Source organism: Peromyscus californicus, unplaced genomic scaffold (assembly GCF_007827085.1).
Source record: "Peromyscus californicus insignis strain IS unplaced genomic scaffold, ASM782708v3 Scaffold_11__1_contigs__length_118956290, whole genome shotgun sequence".
Classification (NCBI taxonomy): Eukaryota; Metazoa; Chordata; class Mammalia; order Rodentia; family Cricetidae; genus Peromyscus; species Peromyscus californicus.
Genome location: NW_026294402.1, coordinates 107,885,057 through 107,906,641, shown reverse-complemented (window position 1 = coordinate 107,906,641; position 21,585 = coordinate 107,885,057). Strand labels below are relative to the sequence as shown.

Sequence of the window (21,585 nt, the reverse complement as noted above, 5' to 3'; positions counted from 1 at the left end):
TAGAGTCACCCGAGAAGAGGGAACCTCAGCAGAGGAATTGCCTCCATTAAATTGGCCTGTGGGCATGTCTGTGAGGCATTTTCCTGATTGATGATTGATGTGGGAGGGCCCCAGCCACTGTGGGTGGTGCCACCCCTGGGTAGGTGGTACTGTGTTATGTAAGAAAGCAGGCTGAGCAAGCCATGAGGAGCAAGCCAGTAAGCAGTGTTCCTCTGTGGCTTCTGCTTCAGTTCCTTCCTCCAGCTTCCTGCCTTGAGTTTCTGCTCTGACTTCTCTCAACGATTGACACGTAAGCCAAAGAAATCTTTCCTTCCCAAGTTGGTTTTGGTCAATGTTTTATCACAGCAATAGAGAACGCTAACTAGGATGTGGACCTCACTGTCACTGGGGAAGCAGAGACCCTTCTGTGAGGCCCTCATCTATGGAGGAGACAGGACAGCTTGCCTGCATGTAGGGGATCCCGGGTCTTTCTGTTGAACTGAATCAAGCATTGGAGTAATGGAGAAGGCAGAGGAGACAACGCCGCCCTGTACCCAGTTGTCAGAGTTTCCAGTCAGCAGATCTTTGCACCTAGAACTCTCATCTCTTTGGTTCAGTGTATGTAGCGACATGCAAGGCCAGTGTCTTGTGACAGGCAGTTTAATCTTACCTGCCTGCTGTGAGCTACACTCACCATCCTAGAGAATTGCAAAGTGGAAATTGTCTCTTAACCCTGGTAAACAGGAAGGAGGAGGGAAGGCCCTGACAAAATATTACAACTTAATTGTATTTCTCAGCTGGGCTCAGGAACCTGCTTCCTCCTCAGGCGAAGGCTGTTTACCAACTCTCCCAGCCCCACAATAATTATTTCCTTAACCCATGACGGGCTAGCACCTTCACTTGGGATAGGCTACACTATGGGGAAGCTGAGTAAGGCCTTTCAGGTGCTCAGGAGGGGAACCCTGCCTTCTTGGCTCTGGCTTTCGGCTGTGGGGGTGGCAGCAGGGTGGGCCACCCCTCTAGAAGAGGGGTGGGGGAGGGGATGAGACAAGCCTTTCTGCTGGCCTGGTTTTCTGGTCACAGGTGTTTGTGCCTCTAAATAAATGTGCAGTGTCAGGACTTAGCAGCCCATCAGCTGAGACTTATAATGAGGGCTGAGCAGGGAAATACGATCCGTCCTCGCTGGGCACTTGTCATTATGTTGGATGAACCCGAATTCAGGCCTAATTACGAAGCTGAGAGAAGGGAGTTTGGATGTGGGAGAGACAGGGGGGAGGCCGCCTGTCAGGGGACCCATGAGTGTTCTGCTGTTTTGGTTGGAGAGATGTCTCTGTGCTTCCTGGACAGGTGTTAAGAACAATGCATTTTGAGTATCCATTCCAAACGAGCATCCAGAGGTAAGAGCAGGATCAACAGTGAGCCGCCACAAGGCTCACAAAGGCTCACCTATCATCTCACCTGGGTGTCATTCCATTGAGCATTTTTCTGATCACCTATTTGTTTATTCATTGCTCTCACACAAGTGAAGCAGAGCCCCAAGTCCTCACTGCAGTGGGTTGAGTAGCGGCTCTCCCACATTTCTGTCCTTCCCTGAGCCTCAGACTGTGACCGTACTTAGAAGGATGTGGTCATATTGGGCTGGGGGGAGCCCTTCATCCAATGTGACTAGTGTCCTTTGAACAAGAGGAGGAGGTAGGTGTGGTGATGCCTGCCTATAACCCTGGCATTTGTGAGGTCGATGCAGAGGATCTCAAGCTCAAGGCCAGCCTGGGCTACACCTCAAGTCCTCATCTCAAAGAACAAGAAAGAAGTAGAGGAGACACAGAAGCGTGTACACAGGAAGGAAATGTAACCACGTGGCAGCAGGGACAGAGATTGAGGCAGAGCATCCGCATGCCAAGGAGCACGAAGGGTGGCGGTCATGAGGAGATAGGAGAAGAGCCCGAGGTGGATCCTCCAGAAGGGACTTACTCAGCCAACACCTTGCTAGTGGACTGTGAAAGAATACATTTCTCTTGTTCACACCGCCCAGTCTGTAACACTGTCCCAGCATCCCCCCCATGACTTCAAGTGCCAATTCCTTCCCATTCCTCGTTTATTACCAGCCCTTCCTCAACTCAGCCTGGCCTCTTGAGGGCTGGTCATGCATGCTGAACATGCTTGGTCCTCAGGGATCTTGCCTTTGCTGACTTCTTGCCTAGAATATTCTCTCTCAGAGGGTCCCACGACTGGTCCCTGTATTTTCCTTAGGTCTCTGCTCAAATGTCATCTCTTCAGAGAGAACTGCTGTAGATAGATACCAGAAATAACATCTTCACAAGGGGTGAATATAGTTAGTATATTATATGTGTGTATGAAAATGTCACAACAAATACCAGTAGCTCTTGCAACTGTTATATGTTAATAAAATGGAGAAAAAAATGAAAACTATCTTTTGTTTTTGTCTCTCTTTACCCCTTTATTATACTTAATTGCTTGGAACTCACCATCATCAGTGTGCATGTATGAATATTTTCCTAGCTTCTCCAACCAGCTTGGAAGCGCCAGGCAGGTAGGGGCCAGTTACTGCAGAATCCACAGCAAGTATTAATAGTAAGTGTTTATTGCCAATGTTACACCGTGCTGGGCAAGCAAATGTCAAGCCCATTCCTAGACTCTCCATTCTTATAATGCTTTCCACGAATATGAAGAGCTCCAAGGGAGGAGAGAACAGGTCACACAGTTTCAGGGACCAATATGAATTTCTTGGACAAGTGGTACTTGAGATTTGACTGTGGAGCTGGACTTGACCAAGTGGAGAGTGAGCAAAGATCTTGTGGTGGAAGGCAGGGTGGGATGTCTGAGAGAGTGGAGAAGGTGGGTATGGCTGGGAGTCTGAAAGCCAGGGCGGGATGACTATAGTGAGATCCTGGTTCTTATTCTGAGGGAGATGAGGCACTGAAGGGGTTAAACATGGAAGCAGAGCAGGATGGTGTGGCATGATTTGCCTTGTGTTCTGTGAAGCAAACTCTGGCTATGTTATGGTGGATTCTTTGGGAGTGACCAGCCAATGAGGAGAGCCACCTGGCTGTCGGAAGTGGCCAGATCCCAGAGGACAGGACTTGCGATGGATTGCAGTTAGTGTGTGCTGTTGTGTCAAGACACCGGACAGGAGCCACTTAAGAAAGACCCACCTGCCTCTACCTTCTGAGTACTGGCTTTAGAGGTGCGTGCCAACAGGGCCAGCCCACTTTCTCCTTTTTATTCATTCTGGGACCCTAGACCATGGGGTGATGTGACCACACTGAAGATGGATTTTTCTGTCCTCAGTTAAGCCTTTCTGGAAATATTCTCAAAGGTATTTCCAAGATGATTCTAAATTCTGCCCAGTTGACACCAAGCCGACAAGCAAGGGGGAGATGCGATGCCGTCCCCACCAATGGCTCTTGTGTTTCTGACATGTGCAGTGGAATAAAGGGATGCCAGAGGAACCACGTGTGTTTGGACATGTATGTGAGAGTGTGTCTCTATGTGGGCACTGTAATAGCCATTACAGTGTCTGCGAAATTACTGTTAGGCCATGTCAACCAGCTTCAGTGGACCTTAGTAGTCTCTGAAGAAGACATCAGTCCTGGGGAGGCTTGTGCCCTTGTAGTCGACTGGTAGGTTGGTGTTTCCTTTGAAACACGGGTTTCGTGTTTGTGCCTTGGGCATTCCCTCCTAGTCCAGTTCTGGACTTGGACATGGGACTTGCTTTGGCTAATGGCTTGCTGGTAAGCACAAAGCAGATGAGGCTGAGCAAGTGTGTGTGTGTTGACATTTCTCTTGAGATCCACCCTCAGAAGGCAGCAGCTCTGCAGGAAAGGAGTTCAGGTCAATCCCTGACATGGCAAATGCTGTGGAGACGTACTCCCGGGAGATGAGAGGTTATGGTTTAGACATAAAGTGTTCTATACAGACTTATGCCTTTGAACTCTCGGGTTTAGCTGATCGTGCTGTTTGGGAGGTTTTGGACCCCATGGGAAATGGGACTTAGCTGGAGGAAGTGAGTCATTGAGGTGTGTAGCTCAGCTTGACCTCCTGCCTCCTCTGTTTCCTGATTTGTCCCATGTGAGGAAGCTGCCCTGTCACTATGCCCTCACTGTCACGATGGGCTCTACTCTCAAACTATGAGCCAAAATAATCCCTTTGTCTGTTGCCTGGCGTCTGGTCATCATGTCACAGCAGTAAGGAAAGCCAGAATACAATAGGCCACCATGAATCCCCAGCCCCAGCTAACCAGACTCCCTCCTTTCCATCACCGTCAGTAACCACAGCTACACCACATGGAACAGAACCCAGTCTCACCCAGAGACACAAAGAGGAGCACACTGCTGTTTGGGCTAAGTTTTGGGTGCCTTTTGACACTGTACAAGGTAACTGAAGCAGAGTCAGGTGGCGGAGTTGCATTTCTGGTGGACCCCAGCAGACACCACCTAGTCGTCCTTATGCCTAGAAGTATTTTCTCTCCTTTCCTCTGTCTTCTGTGATGGCTTTCAGGTGGCATCCGAGAGCAGTTAATGGGGACCCTTCCCTTCCTGAGGCCCCTTTCTGACTTCCCCTTCTCTGCTCTTCCCTGCCAGTATCTTAGCCTGGGTTTTCTTTCTTCCTGTGTTTCCCTCTTCCACAGCCCAAGGAACCCTTAAGGCTGCAGAGGCTTCTGGAAACTGGTTTAGGATTTGCACATAGCCTGTTCCCACCACCCCTTTTGTCCCCGGTCAGAGCACTGGAGCAAAGTGAGCCCTCTTTTTGAACTAGCAGGTTTGGCCATTGTTAGCTGGCTATATTATATAATAGACCCCAAATGCTATTTGTGAGGCATCGTCAGCCAAGACAGGGGACCATCACGGGCACCTTCTTAATTATGCGCCATTAATGATGTTCTAACTGCAGTTGGGGAGCGCTTCAGTTTTAGTCCTCGCTTTAATTCTGTGCTGTGTTGTAGAAAACGCTAATGAGTCCAGAAATTCTCAAAGGTCATAATCTGAATATATTTCCTTTTCTTCTTTTCAGGGCAACAGGAATAGGATTTAAAACAATGAAAATGAAATTTACTTCATCATTTGCTTAACAACATCCTCACCCATATTATAATGAGGTATGTATTCATTCACTGGTCATTTGGACAGATTCACGTGTACCAGATTTCTTGTATGGCCCTTATTTCTGAATTCTACACAGTCCCCCCCCCCCTCTCTCTCTCTCTGATAGTTGCTTATCCTATTGATTATGAGAAATAACTGAAAAAAAAAGTCCACCCAAATCGTTAGGATATGAAAAGTGCAGATTTAGCAGGAGCAGCATTGAATTTTCCAGGGAGTCATTTATCATCCTTAGAAAATTTTGGTTCTTTGCAAATAAAAGAGAGAAAGGAGTGGTAATTGTCCTTCTCAGCTAATTGACAGAACTGTGTCGGGAACCGAGTCATTTCAGTGCCGCCTCCGATGATGGCATTTGAAGGTTGTTCCCATTCTCTCTGCTCTGCTGAATTAGGCAATCATTATTTCCCTGTGACGCTTGTTAATATAGTGGCTACTCCTCCCCACAAGTCCCTCCGTTAGACACAGGATCCAGGTAGAAATACGGAGACAAAATGCAGAAGATCAGAAAAGAGTTTGGTCAGTTGTGTGGGACTCCTAAGCTTTAAGATTCGTCCTTCATTGGAGAGAAAGGGGTGTCTGTTCAAATTGCAGTCAGGGGAACTCGAGTCATCGGTTAAGAAGGACTTTTTCATTATTTTAAGGGAGCCCAGAAGGTTTGAAATGCCTCTGGATTCCGAGGACAGGTGAGTTCACATTGTGTTGGGAAAGTGGAAGCCAAGAAGTTAGAAATGGCAGACAGTGGTGCCTGAGCAATTCCCCCCTTCAGGTGGCTTCCCTAGGGACAGGAGACTCCATGATTTTCAGGGTTAGTGACCCCTCCCTCCAGGAGTGTTTTTCACATGGAGGTCTTACACTAAGGCTTCTGATGAGATGTTAATGAGACAAGGGCCGGACTAAGAAAATTGATGCTTGTCACCGTACTTTATAACCCAAATGCTGACTTATGATGGAAACAGTGCAGATCAGCTGTTGATAAAACAGCACTTCCTCAGCAGGACAGATCAACAGCTGCTTTCAATGGCACTTGGGAAACAGCTGGCTGCCTTGTAGTAGTGACCACACGATTGAAGGCTATTTGATATTCCAGGGATGTGTGCTGCTCTGGAATACCACAGACTCAGCAATGGCGACTAGCAGAAACGTACTACTGGTTCGCAGTTCTGGAGGCTTTGAGGCCAAAGCGTGAGTGTCTGCAGGGGCCAAGAGAGGGATAGATGGAGGGGGGAGGCGGGAGGGGGGATGCAGGGGCCAAGAGAGGGATAGATGGAGGGAGGAGGGAGGATGCAGGGGCCAAGAGAGGGATAGATGGAGGGGGGGAGGGGGATGCAGGGGCCAAGAGAGGGATAGATGGAGGGGGGGAGGGGGGATGCAGGGGCCAAGAGAGGGATAGATGGAGGGGGGAGGGAGGATGCAGGGGCCAAGAGAGGGATAGATGGAGGGGGGAGGGGGGATGCAGGGGCCAAGAGAGGGATAGATGGAGGGGGGAGGGGGGATGCAGGGACCAAGAGAGGGATAGATGGAGGGGGGAGTGTAGCTTGAGTTTTCCTGCCTGGCCCATGGTCAGGGCAAATCTCTCTCACCTGCCAGTCCCACAGCCGCTCAGACCCAACCAAGTAAACACAGAGACTTATATTGCTTACAAACTGTATGGCCATGGCAGGTTTCTTGCTAAATTAATCCATTTCAATAAATCTATACCTTGCCACATGGCTCGTGGCTTACCGGCTTCTTCGCATTCTGTTTCTCATCATGGCGGCTGGCAGTGTCTCTCTGACTCAGCCTTCCACTTCCCAGCTTTATTCTCCTCCTTGTCCCGCCTACACTTCCTGCCTAGCCAATGGCCAATCAGTGTTTTATTTATTGACTAATTAGCAACACATTTGCCATACAGAACATCCCACAGCAGGGGAGGGGGGATGCAGTGGCCAAGGGAGGGATAGATGGAGGGGGTAGAGGGAGGGGGGATGCTTTTTAATAGCATATATTATACATAGTGGGTTTCATCATGACATTTTCACACATGAGCATAATGTATTTTGAGCATTAGTTACTCTCTTTTGTTCGGCTATTTCCCAGCTAATACCCTTCTTTTTCCTTCCTCCCTCCTTTCCTCTCTTCTTCTCTCCCTCCTTCCCCCTCCCCTATGACCCAATGAGTTTCATTAGGGTTGTTTACAGGATCTTGGGTGAGGTTTGCTTACCACATTTACAATAGCCAACCCCTGGGGAAAATCTCCCCATCCCCCAGCAGCCATGAACTGCATAGAAGTCCTCTGAGACTTTCAAGACAGGTAATGATAGCTACTGAGAGTTTAAGAGTACGACAGCCAATGGTCACGTCATGGCCAGAAGCCCATGAGCCACACCATGAATTTATTCTTAAGTAAGGACCCCACTCATAGGATAATGGCATTCATAAGGGCGGAACCCTCATGGGCAAGTCACTTCTTAAAGGCCCTACTTCTTAGCTCTGTTACAAGGAGAGATAAAATGTCAACCTGAATTTGGGAACAGGCAAGCATTCAAGCTACAGCAGTGACAAGTTCCTGCTCAGGCAAGAACTTGAAGATTTTTCTGCCCTGGAATGTCCTTCTACTCTCTCCTCTCTGCTCCCCACCTTGTCTGTGCTCCCCAGAACAGCTACCAGTAAGAACAGGTAACATCCTTGATTGGGAAGAGGAAGCCAAATGTGCCTGACTGATGCATTCTGGGACACTCCCTGCTTCCTGTTCCTTCTAACTTCTTGATTCCATATAGCAGGCAGGGACGGAGCAGCTCTCTGTGGAGTAAAGAAAAAATTGGAAAGTATTGCTTAAAAATATATTAGTGGGGCTGGCAAGAGAGCCCAGAGGGTAAGAGAGCTTGCTGTGTAAGCGTGAGGACCTGGGTACAACCTCCCCTCGAATCCCAGTCCTGGGGCTGGGGGGGGATGATGGCAGGAGGAGTGCTGGGGCCTGCTGGCTGCAAGTCCACTCCAGCTTCAGTGAGAGATCCTGCTTCAAGGGAAGGCAGGGGGTGGGGGTGGGGTGGGGTGGGATGGGATGGTGGTGGGGGTGGGTGGGTGGGTGGTGGTGGTGTGTGTGTGTGTGTGTGTGTGACAGAGCAGGATACCTGCTGTCCTCCTCTGGCCTCTACACACGTGTACACATCATATGCACACACATACATCTCACACACACACACACACACACACACACACACACACACACACTCACACACATGCACCACACACACATTGCACACACCACACACACATACCACACATACACACACACATATACTACACCACACACACACACACACACACACACACACCCCACACACACACATACACTCTCACCACATACCACAATGCACACACATCACACATACATACACACATATACCATACACAGACCACACATATACCACACACACATACACACATTCACCACACATATACCACACACACATACACACACTCACCACACATACACACACACACACCACATATACACACCACATATATACACACACCACACATACACACACCACACATATACACACCACACACATACACACACCACACACACACCACACATACTACATATACCACACACACATACCTGACACATACACACCACACATACACATCATATATACATGAAAACACACGCATACCACTCACACACAGACACTACACAGACACATACACCACACATACACACCACACATACACTACACACACCACACCCCCACCACACATATATATACACCACACACACACACACACACACATACACCATACACACACACATTCACTCTTAAATTGTTTAAGCTAGATATGGTGGCATATACCTGAAATCCCAGCAACTGAAAGATTGAAACAGGAAAATCATGAGCTAGCCTGGGCATATCCTATCCAAAAATAGTTGAATGGCCTGTGTTGGTCTTTTAGATATCCTCAATGTTTTTAGGCTAGTGATTTTGGAAATGAAATGTTTTTTAAAATAACAGTTTTAGTTAATAGCATTTGATATTTTAAATAAAAGGCAAGTCTAGCTTTTCCCTATACTGAACCCAGAGAGATAAAAATGTCCTGTTTTCCTCTGGCAGCCACAGCAACATCCGATTTTCGAATCAATGAAAAGATGTTGGTGCCTCTGCCTCTCACTTCCAGGTGAGTGAGCTATGACAGCGTTCTCATTTGGAAGTGAGGCAGCCCATGTTTATGTGAAGGAGTGTGCACACTCTCACTTGTTTTACGATAGAATTTAAGTACTTTTCTACTTTTAATGGAACATTTTTCCTTTGCAGCTTCAATAATTACAATGAAGCTCAGTGAGTGATATAAAACCAATTTGAGGGATGTGGTTCAGTTGGTGGAGTGATTGCCCAGCACACATGTAGCCATAAGTTCGATCCTCAGTACTACATTGAACTGAGCTATTGCCTGTAATTCTAGTATCCAGGAGGTGGAGCCAGGAGTCAGAAATTCAAGGCTACCTGTTTTTACATAGCAAGTTTGAGGCCAGCCTGGACTATACAAGATCCTATCAAAAAAAAAAAAAAAAAAAAAGCCATTTGGAAAAAAAATTCAAGCTGAGTGTGGTGACTCACATGTTTAATTGTAGCATTCTAGAGGCAGAGGCCAGTAGACCTCTGTGGTTTTGAGGCCAGCCTGGTCTATACAGCTAGTTCCAGGCCAATTAGGGCTACATAATGAGATACTGTCTCAAAAAAAAGGCATCAATCAGTCTTTTGTTCGACCAAGACAGATTTAATTATATATCTTTTTCCTTTTTCCCCACATTGTGTCTTCTGGGGGAGGTCCCATGTTTGACGACAGCCTGGTGCCTTCTAAAGTTATCATGAAAGAGGGCTGGAAGGACACGAAAGGCTGCAGCACCCATGGTCTTGTCCGGGGTGAGGTTTTTCTCCTGTTCCTCCTCTGCATGGGGAACCGCACCAAGGATGCTTGAGAGTAGCACCGAATGACGGAGGAGTTCTTCATTTCTGCTCTCATCCATCCCCACCCCTTTTTCTTTTAATACAGCGTTGGCATTCAGGGGCCGTGCCCACCAGGAACCTAGCGCACATTAATTGCAGGCGAGCCTCCTGTGGGCACATCGGCGTGTGTGGTTCCCAGAAAAAAGAACGAATCAGATTTCATTTCTGTGTCTAGCTTTGGTAGCATGACTCATCTTCCTAGCCTACAACTAAAATGTGGTTGTTAAAACAGTAACATGATATTTAGAGGGTAATTTTGATCAAGGCTGTCATAATTTTCTTTCCTGAGTAAGTCTGTATGTCCTTTGTTAGAACTCTAATTATCCTGACAGTTATTTAGAAGGAATGGTGGGCTAGGTGTTATTCAAATACGAGACCGAAGGGTTGACATCAGCCAGGGAGGGAGTGACTTTGATTTCCTAACCTGTATTTTAATGTCATATAAACTTACTGGCTTATTTTCTTCCCTGAAGACTATCATTGGTTTTCTTCTGTCTTACCTTTATATTTATCACTGAGGAAGAAGGCTGTGCTCACCTCCTTTGTCCCTATCTTGCTCAGCTCAGAGCATCCTAGAATAGGATGCCTCAGTTCAGCCACTAAGTGTGGGGCTGGGGATCTGGATCGGGGGTGACCGCCGCCGCCTTGCTGTTTCTGACTGTTGAGTCAAAGCATGACAAAGCATGGTTGTCTCCACCAGAGCAGCTGTGGCTATCTGCAAGGAATCTTTAAGATTGGGTTTGGCTTACGTCCCTCACAGGAGAAGGGGTTGGGAGGGTCATTGCACCCTTACCTGAGGCTCAGTCACTTGGTCCTGTGTCCCCTCCTCTCAGCAGTCCCAGCCACACGTTCTTATGGAAGGTGCTGGAGTGTATATAGGGCAGGGCCTTAACAGAAGGGGACTCCATCTGTGCAGCTATTGGGAAGTCCTCATCCATGCTGGAGTAGTACTTTTAGTGTTAGGGTTGTTTGGGGGTCACCCATGAGTCTTATAAATAAGCCCAGTAAGTTCCTTTGTTCCCCAGACTAGACTTGTGTGAGATTGGTGCCTTATCTGAGGGGAGCAGGCCTTGGTTCATGTCTCCCCAGGAAAAGATGAGACAACACTTGCCTGTCATGTGCAAGCCTCTTAGTTCTATTCCCAACACACACACACACACACACACACACACACACACACACACACACACACACACACTCTATATCACCACCACCAGCAATGACACTCTACTCATCTAACCCCGGGCTCCCTGCAGCTGCAGCCTGTCTCAGGGTAGGAATTCAGCAGGGACCTTCCAGTGACTTGGCTCTTTTCACACCACTTCAGGGATCTCGATTAACTCAACACACTAAAAATAACCCCATAGAACTGCTGAGCGGGCCAGGGAGACCACAGGCCCGGGGCAGGCTAAGGATTGCTCACATTGATCAGAACTGTGGGTCCTCTCTCCAGCTGCCTGCTGTTTGACCCTGATGCTCATTAGCAATATTTGTGCATCTGTGGGGACAGAGGCAGGGAGCACAGTGGCTTGGGGTGGGGCGGGCTTGGAGAAGCCAGGGGGTGCTCTGGTTGCAGAGTTCTGACCCACCAACCCAGAGTTCTCTTTTCTTCCGAATTAATGCAGCTTTTGGAATTAAGGCATGTTCTTTGCTGAGAACAGAGCCAACTCTTACCTTGACTCCAACCCCCAGGGAGTCAGGGGAACCAGGTTCTCTCAATTTCCTGTCAAATTGTCTGCTTCTTGCTTTCTGATGAATTATGGGTTTTCATAGGCATGCTCGGCTAACCAAATCAAATGATTCTAGACCCAAATCACATTATTGTCGTTTTTCAAGGCCATGTTGGAAGGGAGTGGCACGAACCCACTGGCAGCCTCAAGACAACTGCAGTCACTCAAACTGGGGAAGCAGTTTTTATTAGCAGCGCAAGCAGCCTATTCCCGACATGTCACCTTGGAGATTGTGAGACAGAATGACAGCAACAGAAGGGAGACGTTTTCTGTAAGGAAGACTTAGGGGCTTTCCAACAGAGCAGGAACTTCATTGTAGGCCAGGCAAGGAGACACATGTCCTGTGTCCACTACCATTCTGATAGAACTGTTGGCTGGAGGGACAGGGGAGAAGTCACAGCTGGCTGCTGTTCCTATGTCACCAATGGTGACTTGATGACAGAGATTCCCAATTCTGCCTGTGACCGGCCTTTGATGTTGGTGCTGTTTGTGGCTCTGTCCCTTCCCCCTTTTCTTATCCTCAGTGACCCCTGGTGGGGACTGCACACAGCTGTTAGTATTCCTGTCTCCTGACCATAGGTATGTGTATATACACACACACACACATATGTCTCAGATCGATAAAAACCAGTGTGTTCAGTCTTTGCTTTAGGACTTTACACTGCCCAGAGAGAAAAAAAATTATGACTTTTTAGCATTTGATTGTGTTTGAATCACAAGTGAGCTGGTATTTGTTTTATTTTTAATTTATTATTTATTTTTATTATATATTATAATATTTAATTTATTATATCAATTTATTATTTATTATTATTTGTATGTGCACAGTATATGTGTGTGTGTGTATGTGTGTATGCGTGTATGCGTGTGTATGTGCATGCAGAGACCACAGGTCCACACTGAGCATTCTTCCTAATCACTCTCCATTTATATATATATATATATATATATATATATATATATATATATATATTTACACACACATACACACACATATATACACATATATGTATGTATGTATATATATACATATATATATATGTTATATATTTGACACAAGTTAGAGTCATTTGGGAAGAGGGAACCTCTGCTGTGGGATGGTCTGTATGTCAAGTGTGTTGCTGATTGGTCAATAAATAAATCACTGATGGCCAGTGGCCAGGCAGGAAGTATAGGGGGGACAAGGAGGAGAATAAAGCTGGGAAGTGGAAGGCTGAGAGAGAGACACTGCCAGCCGCCACGATGACAAACAGCATGTGAAGATGCCGGTAAGCCACGAGCCACATGGCAAGGTATAGATTTATAGAAATGGATTAATTTAAGATATAGGAACAGTTAGCAAGAAGCCTGCCACGGCCATACAGTTTGTAAGCAATATAAGTCTCTGTGTTTACTTGGTCGGGTCTGAGCGGCTGTGGGACTGGCAGGTGAGAGAGATTTGTCCTGACTGTGGGCCAGGCAGGAAAACTCTAGCTACAAACCTCAACTGAGAAAATGCCTCCATCAAACTGGCCTGTAGGCAAGTCTGTGGGGGCATTTTCTTGATTAATGATTGATGCGGGAGGGCCCAGCCCACTGAGGGCAGTACCGCCCTGTGCCTATGGCCCTGAGTGATGGAAGAAAGCAGGCTGAGAGAGCCATAGTGAACGAGCATAAGCACGGCTTCTGCCTCAGTCCCTGCCTTGAGTTCCCACCTGGACTTTTTGCAGTGCTGGAGTGGGACCTGAGAATTGCAAGCTGAAATAAACCCTTTTTTCTCCAGGTTGGCCTTTTATGGCATTTTATCACAGCAATAAAAAATGCTAACTAAGCAGAAATACACCATCTTGGCAGGCATTTTTAGAAAAAAATTAATTAAAAAAATTTGAGATAATATCATTTCCCCTTTCCATTTCTTCCTTCTAAATCCTCCCATGTATCCCACGCCTAAATTGACAAATTCAAGGCCTCCTTTTCTTTAATTGTTGGTCTATGTGTGTGTGTGTGTGTGTGTGTGTGTGTGTGTGTGTGTGTGTGTGTATGTGTGTATTTGTATTCCTAAATACACAATATAACTCATTCAGTTTGTATACTTGTATACGTATGTTTTCAGGGCTGACCGTTTGGTATTGGATAACCAGTTGGTGTGTTCTTTCCTGGGGAAGACTATTTCTCTCACTCTTCGGATTCCTCAGAGGTTTTTTTTTTTTTTTTTTTTTTTTTTTTTTTTTTTTTTTTTTTAAATCTAGGGTTGAGGTTTTATAAGCCCTGGCCTCAATCCATGTTAGCATCTGTATCCATGTATCAGACTGGAACTGACATTACAGATGGTTATAAGACACCATGTGGGTTCTGGGAATCACACCCTGGTCCTCTGGAAGAACAGCTAGTGCTCTTAACCATTGAGCCATCTATCCAACTCCTTATCTTTAATATTTTATTTATTCATTTATGGTGTGTGTGTGTGTGTGTGTGTGTGTGTGTGTGTGTGTGTGTGCGTGTGTGCGTGTGTGCGTGTGTGCGGATGCTAATGGAAGCCAGAAGAGGGCATCAGATCCTCTGTAGCTGGAGTCCTCAGCAGTTACGAGCCACCCGATGTGGGTGCTGGGAATTGAACTTGGGTCCTCTCTCTCCCCAGGGCATCTACAGTTCGTTTCTGAGCTCTTGCTGTGGTCTGAAATGCATGTTGGAATTTATCCCCATTCTGAAGGACCCTGCTACCATGAATAGACAAATTCACCAATGGATCATGGTTTAATGGGGTAATGGGTCTCTCCGAGAATGGGTCTGTTGTAAAGGACAAATTGTCTCTGTCTCCTACTTGAACTTCTTTATCATGTGACCTCCTTCATCACCCTGGACTCTGCAGAGTTCCCATCTGTAGCTAGAGTTTTCCTGCCTGGCCCACAGTCAGGATAAATCTCTGCCACCCGCCAGTCCCATGGCCACTCAGACCTGACCAAGTAAACACAGAGACTTATATTGGTTTCAAACTGTATGGCCGTGGCAGGCTTCTTGCTAACTGTTCTTACAGCTTAAATTAATCCATTTTTATTAATCTATACCTTGCCACATGGCTCGTGGCTTACCGGCATCTTTACATGCTGCTTGTCCTCATGGCGGCTGGCAATGTCTCTCTGACTCAGCCTTCCACTTCCCAGCTCTATTCTCCTCCTTGTCCCGCCTATACTTCCTGCCTGGCCACGGGCCAATCAGTGATTTATTTATTGACCAATCAGTAACACATTTGACATACAGACCATCCCACAGCACCCATCCATAAGGAGACTCTCAGTAGGTACTGTCCCTCCACTGGGGACCTTCCAGCCTCCAGAACTCTGAGCTAAATTATCATGCTTTATAAACCACCTCATGTCTGCATTCAGTTACAACAGCAACAGATGGATACACCCCCAAACTGTTTTCTAGACTCTTGTACCTAAACAAAGTAATAAGAAATTATCCTTTTCTTTGCAAATGAGACTATTGAACTTGCACACTGACTGTCCCATAGCCTTGTGTGAGCTTGCTGAGCATCATCGTGCAAAGGTCAGGTATATGGAAACATAGACAAGCATCCAGTTGGGTTGCTTGGCTTTTGGAGCCAGATTGCTCAGGGTTTTTTTTTAATTATTAAATTTATTTTACATACCAACCACAGTTTCCCCTTCCTCCTCTCCTCCCATTCCCTCCTCCCACTTCCTCTCTACCCCCCATCCCCATCCCATCCATTCCTCAGAAAGGGTAAGGCCTCCCATGGGAGTCCACAAAGCATGGCATATCAAGTTGAGGCAGGACCAAGCTCCTCCCCTCTGCATCAAGGCTGAGTAAGGAAGGCATTCCACCATAGGGAATAGGTTCCAGAAAGCCAGCTCATGTGCCAGGGACAGATCTTTCTCCTCCTGCTAGGGGCCACAAACAGGCCAAACTACACAACTGTCACCCATATGCAGAGGGTCTAGGTCAGTCCCATTCAGGCTCCCCAGCTGTTGGTCCAGAGTCTGTGAGCTCCCACGAGCTCAGGTCCAGATTCCCCAGGGTTTAATCCTGAGCCTGTTACCTTCAAGCTGGGTGACATGGGGCTGGTGACTTTCACTAATAAAGCCTTCCATTTCCTCACCAGGAAAGCTGTTTTACTACCACAAATTAAGTCATAATGGTTCGAAAGGCTAGAGCAAACCAGCCTGTGAAAGGTGAGGCAGGGTAACCAGGCAATGGTGAGTGCCCACTGGGTATCAGGGCTGGTAATTATTTCCAAGCTGGGGTTAGTGATATGAGGATCCTTCTGTGTTAGTTGCTTTTCAGTTGCTGTGATAAAACACTGTGACCAAAGCAACTTGTAGAAAGGTTTATTTTGGGTTACAGTTCTGGAGGGTTAGAGTCCATGATGGCGTCGAAGAGACAGCAGGTGGCAGGCAGGCATGGTAGCTGGGGTAGTAGCTGAGGGCTTGTATCTCAAGCCACAAACAGGAAGCAGAGAACACAAGCCAGAAATGTCTCTAGTCTTAAAATCTCAAAGCCCACCCCCAGTGGCACACTTCCTCCACCGACACCACACCTCCTCATCCTCACCCACCAACTGGAGACCAAGTATTCGAATGCCCGAGACTGATGGGAGATCTCTTTCAGACCACTATACCTTATATGATGCCTGCTTCCCATGGTAGGTTAAACTGCCCTCTGTCGGTTCCTCGTTCTAACTACCGTGTCTTCTCCCTGTCTCAGTCCTCAGGTCCCTTGAATGTGTTTTTAGATATTTTATGACTGGGAGACTTTCCACAGTAACTCTGATATCGTCTCCCAGGAAAGTGTAAGATATAAATAACAAGCAATAAAGACAGAAAAATTATGATGCAGAAGTGAGGGGGAAAAAATTGGTCCTAGAGGAAGGCATCTGAACTTTACTGCCAAAGACAGGAGCGTCAGCTGGGAATGTGGGAATAAGCAGAGAATAAGAGGCCTTAAAGAAACAGTTCCATGATGCAACTCTTGGGCTTTATAGAAAAAGAAGCATTTTTGGCTTTTTTTTTTTTAAGACTAACCAGCATCAGGAAGAGAGTCAACACTGGGGCTGTAGAGATGGCTAAACAGGTAAGAGACTTAATTGCTGCTCTTGGAGAGGGTCTGGGTTCAGTTCCCGACACCCACATGGTGGCTCACAACTGTCTGTGACTCCAGTTCTAGGAGATTCAGTGTTCTCTTATGACCTCCACAGGCATCAGGCACATACTCCTATACATAAAAATAAACAAAGCGTAAAAAGAAAGTCAAAGTGTTTAAAACATTATTTGACTTTGAAAAACATTTTAAATTTATTCTTTGAAAATGTCATAATTGATGTAATTTGATTGTTTCCTTCCATCATTCCCTCTATTCTGATTCTTCCTAGTGCCCCACCCCACCTTCTCCCAACTTCACGTCCTCTTTTTGACTGAATCAATGTGCGGTAATTATACATGCTAATGTGACAGAGTGAGGTATTTCAACACATGGACATAGTGTGTATTGATCAGATCACCTCAAATATTTTTTTGTTTCTCTGCATTGGGAACATTTAGAACCCTTGCTTCTAAGCTATTTGGAAATAAACATTGGGTGTTGCCTACCATTGTTTCCCCACGGGGCAGTTGAACATTATTAGAAGTTACTTCTCCTATGCCTGAAGCTGCTAACCATCCTCTTGCAGCCCTGCCCCTACCATCTGACTTCCCAGTCTTTAGTAACCACGTTTCTGCTCTCTACCTCCCTGAGATCTGCTTTTTAGAGTTTCTATGTGGAAGTGAGAACACACACTATGAGTCTTTCTGTGTCTGACATTTCCTTTGATAGTGTGTATTCTAGACTTGCCATGCTGCCACAGAGGAGTTCATTCTTTTTGTGGGTGAATAATACTGCATTGCACATATGTATCATGTTTATCAATTCATGTGTGGGTGGAGACCTGGGCTGATCCCATGTCTTGGCTGTTGTGGATAGTAGTATATATAAAATAAACATGGGAGGGGTTACTGTTCCTATAACATACTTTCCTTTGCATACAGACCCAGGAATGGGATTCCTGGATCATTTGGTTGTTCTGTTTCTATTTAAAGTATTTTCTTTTTTTTTTTTTTTTTTTTTTTTTTTGGTTTTTCGAGACAGGGTTTCTCTGTGTAGCTTTGCGCCTTTCCTGGAACTCACTTGGTAGCCTAAAGTATTTTCACTATATTTATCTTTTATTTATTTATTTTCTTTCTCTCCCTCCACCTCTTCCTCTGTGTGCATGAATATAGATGTGTGTATCTGTGTACATGTGTGCCACGGCATGTATGTGGAGATCAGAGAGTATCTTGGGGAACTTGGCTCTCTACCATATGGGTTCTTGGGGTTCAGTACAAGTTATCAGTCTTGGGGCAAGTGTCTTAACCCACTGAGACATCTCTTTATTTTTAGTTTTTTTTCTTTGAAAATTATATTTGTGGGTTTGTGTAGGTGCCCACAGAAGCCAGGAGGGATGCCAGATCCCCTTGAGCTGCAGTTATTGGTGGTTGTAAGTTGCCTGACATCGGTGCTGGGAACTAAACTTATGCCCTCTGTAAGAGCAGTACTGAGCAGTACCTCTTTAGCGCCCATCTGTAGTTTTCTGAGGGTTACCCCACACTGTTTCCCATGATGTCGATTCTAATTTACGTTTGCATCGATCATGCACAAAGGTTTCCTGGCCCCTATATGTAGCGTATATCTGTTAGGTTTCTGGAATAAGATGATGTCTCACTGTCTTGATTTACATGTCTGTGATGACCAGTGATGTTGAACACTTTTTCATATACTTGTTGGCCATTAATACATATTCTTTTGATAAATACCATTTTGTCAATTTATTATTGTTGTGCTGTTGAGTGCCTTATGTTTTGGATATTAATCCTTTGCCAGACAATAGAAATATCTCCTCCCATTCTGAAGTGCTGTGTTCAAGGTCTGGCACATACAAAATAGCTCAGAATTGCATAACAGTCCTGAAGGGGTGATGGTGCTGTGTTTACAGGTGTGACTGAGGAAATTGAGAGTTCTGACATCTTTCTAGAACCCACCTAGTGTGTCAGTTACCTCTCTAGTTATGGTGACAAGAAACAGCTTAAGGGAGGGGGAGGGACTTATTTCAGCTCAGTTTTAGGGCGCTGTCCATCATGGTTGGGCAGAGCATGAGGATGTCAGTCACACTGTATCCACAGTCAGGAAACGAGAGAGCAGACAGGGAGTGGGGCTGGGATGGAGAGCTTAGGACCTACCCCTACTTACCCTCTAGTGAGGCTCCCTTCCTAAAGTTCCCACAACCTTCCAAAACCAGTGCCACTGGCTGGGGACCAAGTGTTCAAACACATGAACCCGTGGGGGACACTTCACACTAGAACCACACTGAGCTGGAAAGTGCTACACGAGACACTCCAACCCTCTTGTCTGTCAAACCCAAAGCCCATGAGAACAGAGGCCCAGGAAGTTCTCTGTATCTTTTTCCTCAGGGGAAAATCATTGAGAAGCAATCACTAAAACAGAAGGATGAGTGTGTTACGATGCCCCACCATTGAGCTTCATCCTGTTTTTCCAAATGTGAAGAAAGATGAAAAAACACAATTTGAGCAATTTTTTAAATGCCCCTTCTCCTAAGATGAGACCGAAAACAATAAACCAAAATGATTAACGCAGAAAACGGCAAAACACTGTCCTCAGAGTTTTCTCCCGTACGGAAAAGGAGTGGCTTCAGGTTTGTGAGTGGTTTCATTGTTTTCTGGGTGTAGCTCACCGACCCCTGCAGTCACGGAGGCTGCAGATATGGAAGAGAAGAGGACAGCACGGGGTGGGATCACGCAGACACAGTGACAGTTTTGAAAAATGAGAAAGATACTGAAAACTGAAAACGAATGTCTCTTGGAAGAGATTTTAATTTCCTTGTAAAATAATGGAGCAAATATCAGGAGAAAAGAAATCTATAATCATATGGAAGGTAATAGAATCAAGAGCAAAGAGCAGCTCAGGTTTGTAAACAAAGATGCGCGCAGAACACCCCGCAGCATCTCACCAACGGAATTATAGAATTAGTGTATGAAGGAAAAAAATGAATTTAATACATTTGAATTTTTGGTGATACCCTAGGGAAAGATGATGTGAAAACCAAGATGAACTGAATGTAACATTTTAGAAAAGTATCTAACATCTGGTTGGGATGGGATTTCCTTTTTTAAAAGTTACTTTTTAGTTAAGCTGGATTTTTCTACAATTCCTGTGAGCATGTGTGAAGGTGGGCATTCTGTTTCGGATAGGGTGATGATGATCTGAAACCTATAAAAATAAACACTACCCTCCCACACACCCCAGATCCACCACCACAAGAAGAAATGATGGAGATTTTCATAAATTCAAGAGGAAGTATATATTTTTGTTTTAACCCCGAATGGATGTCTTCATGCCTGTAGGAACTCAGATGAAGATCCTATGTGTGTGCATGTGTTTAGAGTGGACTTGTCTGTGTATACACATGCTATGGAAGCCAGAGGTCAGGGTCAGGTGACTTCCTCATTGCTCTCCACCTTATTTAGTGTCTCTCACTGAATTTGGAGTGAGGTGACTGTTTCAGCTAGCTGGCTGGTCAGTGAATCCCCAATGTCCACCTGTCTTCACCTTCCCAGGGCTGGAGTTACACGTGCATGTCATCATGCCCAACTCTAACATAGGTTCTGGGGATTCAAACTCAGGTCCTTATGCTTGTGCACAAAGCACTTTGTCCACAGAGCCATCTCCCTAGCGCTGATACCTATGTCTTAAAACCTTTTGACATTTAATTTGTATGTGTGAGTGTTTTGCTTGCATGTATGTCTGTGTATCATGTGCATGCCTAGTGTCTGCAGAAATCAGAAGAAGCCACCTGAAACACTGGAACTGGAGTTAGAGTAGTTGTGAGCCTTCATATGGATGCTGGGAACCAAACCAGGGTGCTATGGGACAGCAGCCATGCTCTTAACCACTGAGCCATCTTTGGCCTTTCACGTTGTTCCTGTGATGGTTTGATGATGTATCTGTTGTTCCTTTTTGTGGTGAAATGCTCAAAGGTACTGCAGGTCCACAAAGAAACCCACAGAAAGATCCTGGTAGAGACCTCTGATGGTGCATTTACAGTCAGACTACATTGTTGAAACAAGCAGTTATTGATGGTTTTCAAAAGTAATTTTAGAAGAATGTTATTGCATTTTGATATGTAAATAGGAAAGAAAGCTGTAAATGGGTAAGATGGGAGCCAGTTATTCTTTGCTGCTGTTATTAGGCAGAATGGAGGGGCTGGGGAGATGGCTGGGTGGGTAAGAGTGCTTGCTATGTAAGCATCAGGACTGAGCTGGGATCTCAGCACTGTGTAAGAAACTGCGTGTGGCCTGTAACACCTGTGCTGTGGGGCTGGAGACACGAGGATCTCTGGGGCTTGAGCCACCAGCCCAGCTCCAGGCTGAGTGATAGCCGTCTGAAGGGGATAAGGCACAGAGTGGTAGAACAGGATACCCGGTCTCCTCTGGATTTCTCAAGTGTATACACAGGTGTGTATACTCTCCCATGCATGTCCATATACCACACACATACACATTTAGTAGAAAGAGAAAATAGAAAAACAGAATGGAGAGAGTACACTGAGACATGATCTTTGGGAATAGCAATGGTCTATGATGAGTGTTTAATGTGATTGGTTGCTAAGCAATGGTCTATGATGAATGTTTAATGTGATTGGTTGCTACAGACTCTCAGGGAGTGTGCTCAGCTTATGATGCT

General features: G+C 45.9%; 1 long non-coding RNA gene across 4 annotated transcripts in view; it reads left to right on the top strand.

The window, feature by feature from the left end:
* LOC128100470 (uncharacterized) overlaps positions 1-21,585 on the top strand; it is an 81,063-nt gene that overhangs the window by 18,792 nt on the left and 40,686 nt on the right. For 3 of the 4 annotated variants that reach the window (XR_008214808.1, XR_008214812.1, XR_008214807.1), the window contains exons 4-5: positions 5,011-5,095; positions 6,187-6,281. This is a non-coding gene — a long non-coding RNA (uncharacterized LOC128100470). Of the gene's footprint in view, positions 1-5,010; positions 5,096-5,511; positions 5,783-6,186; positions 6,282-21,585 lie in introns of those variants that run through there. The other variant, XR_008214811.1, reaches the window with a different exon arrangement.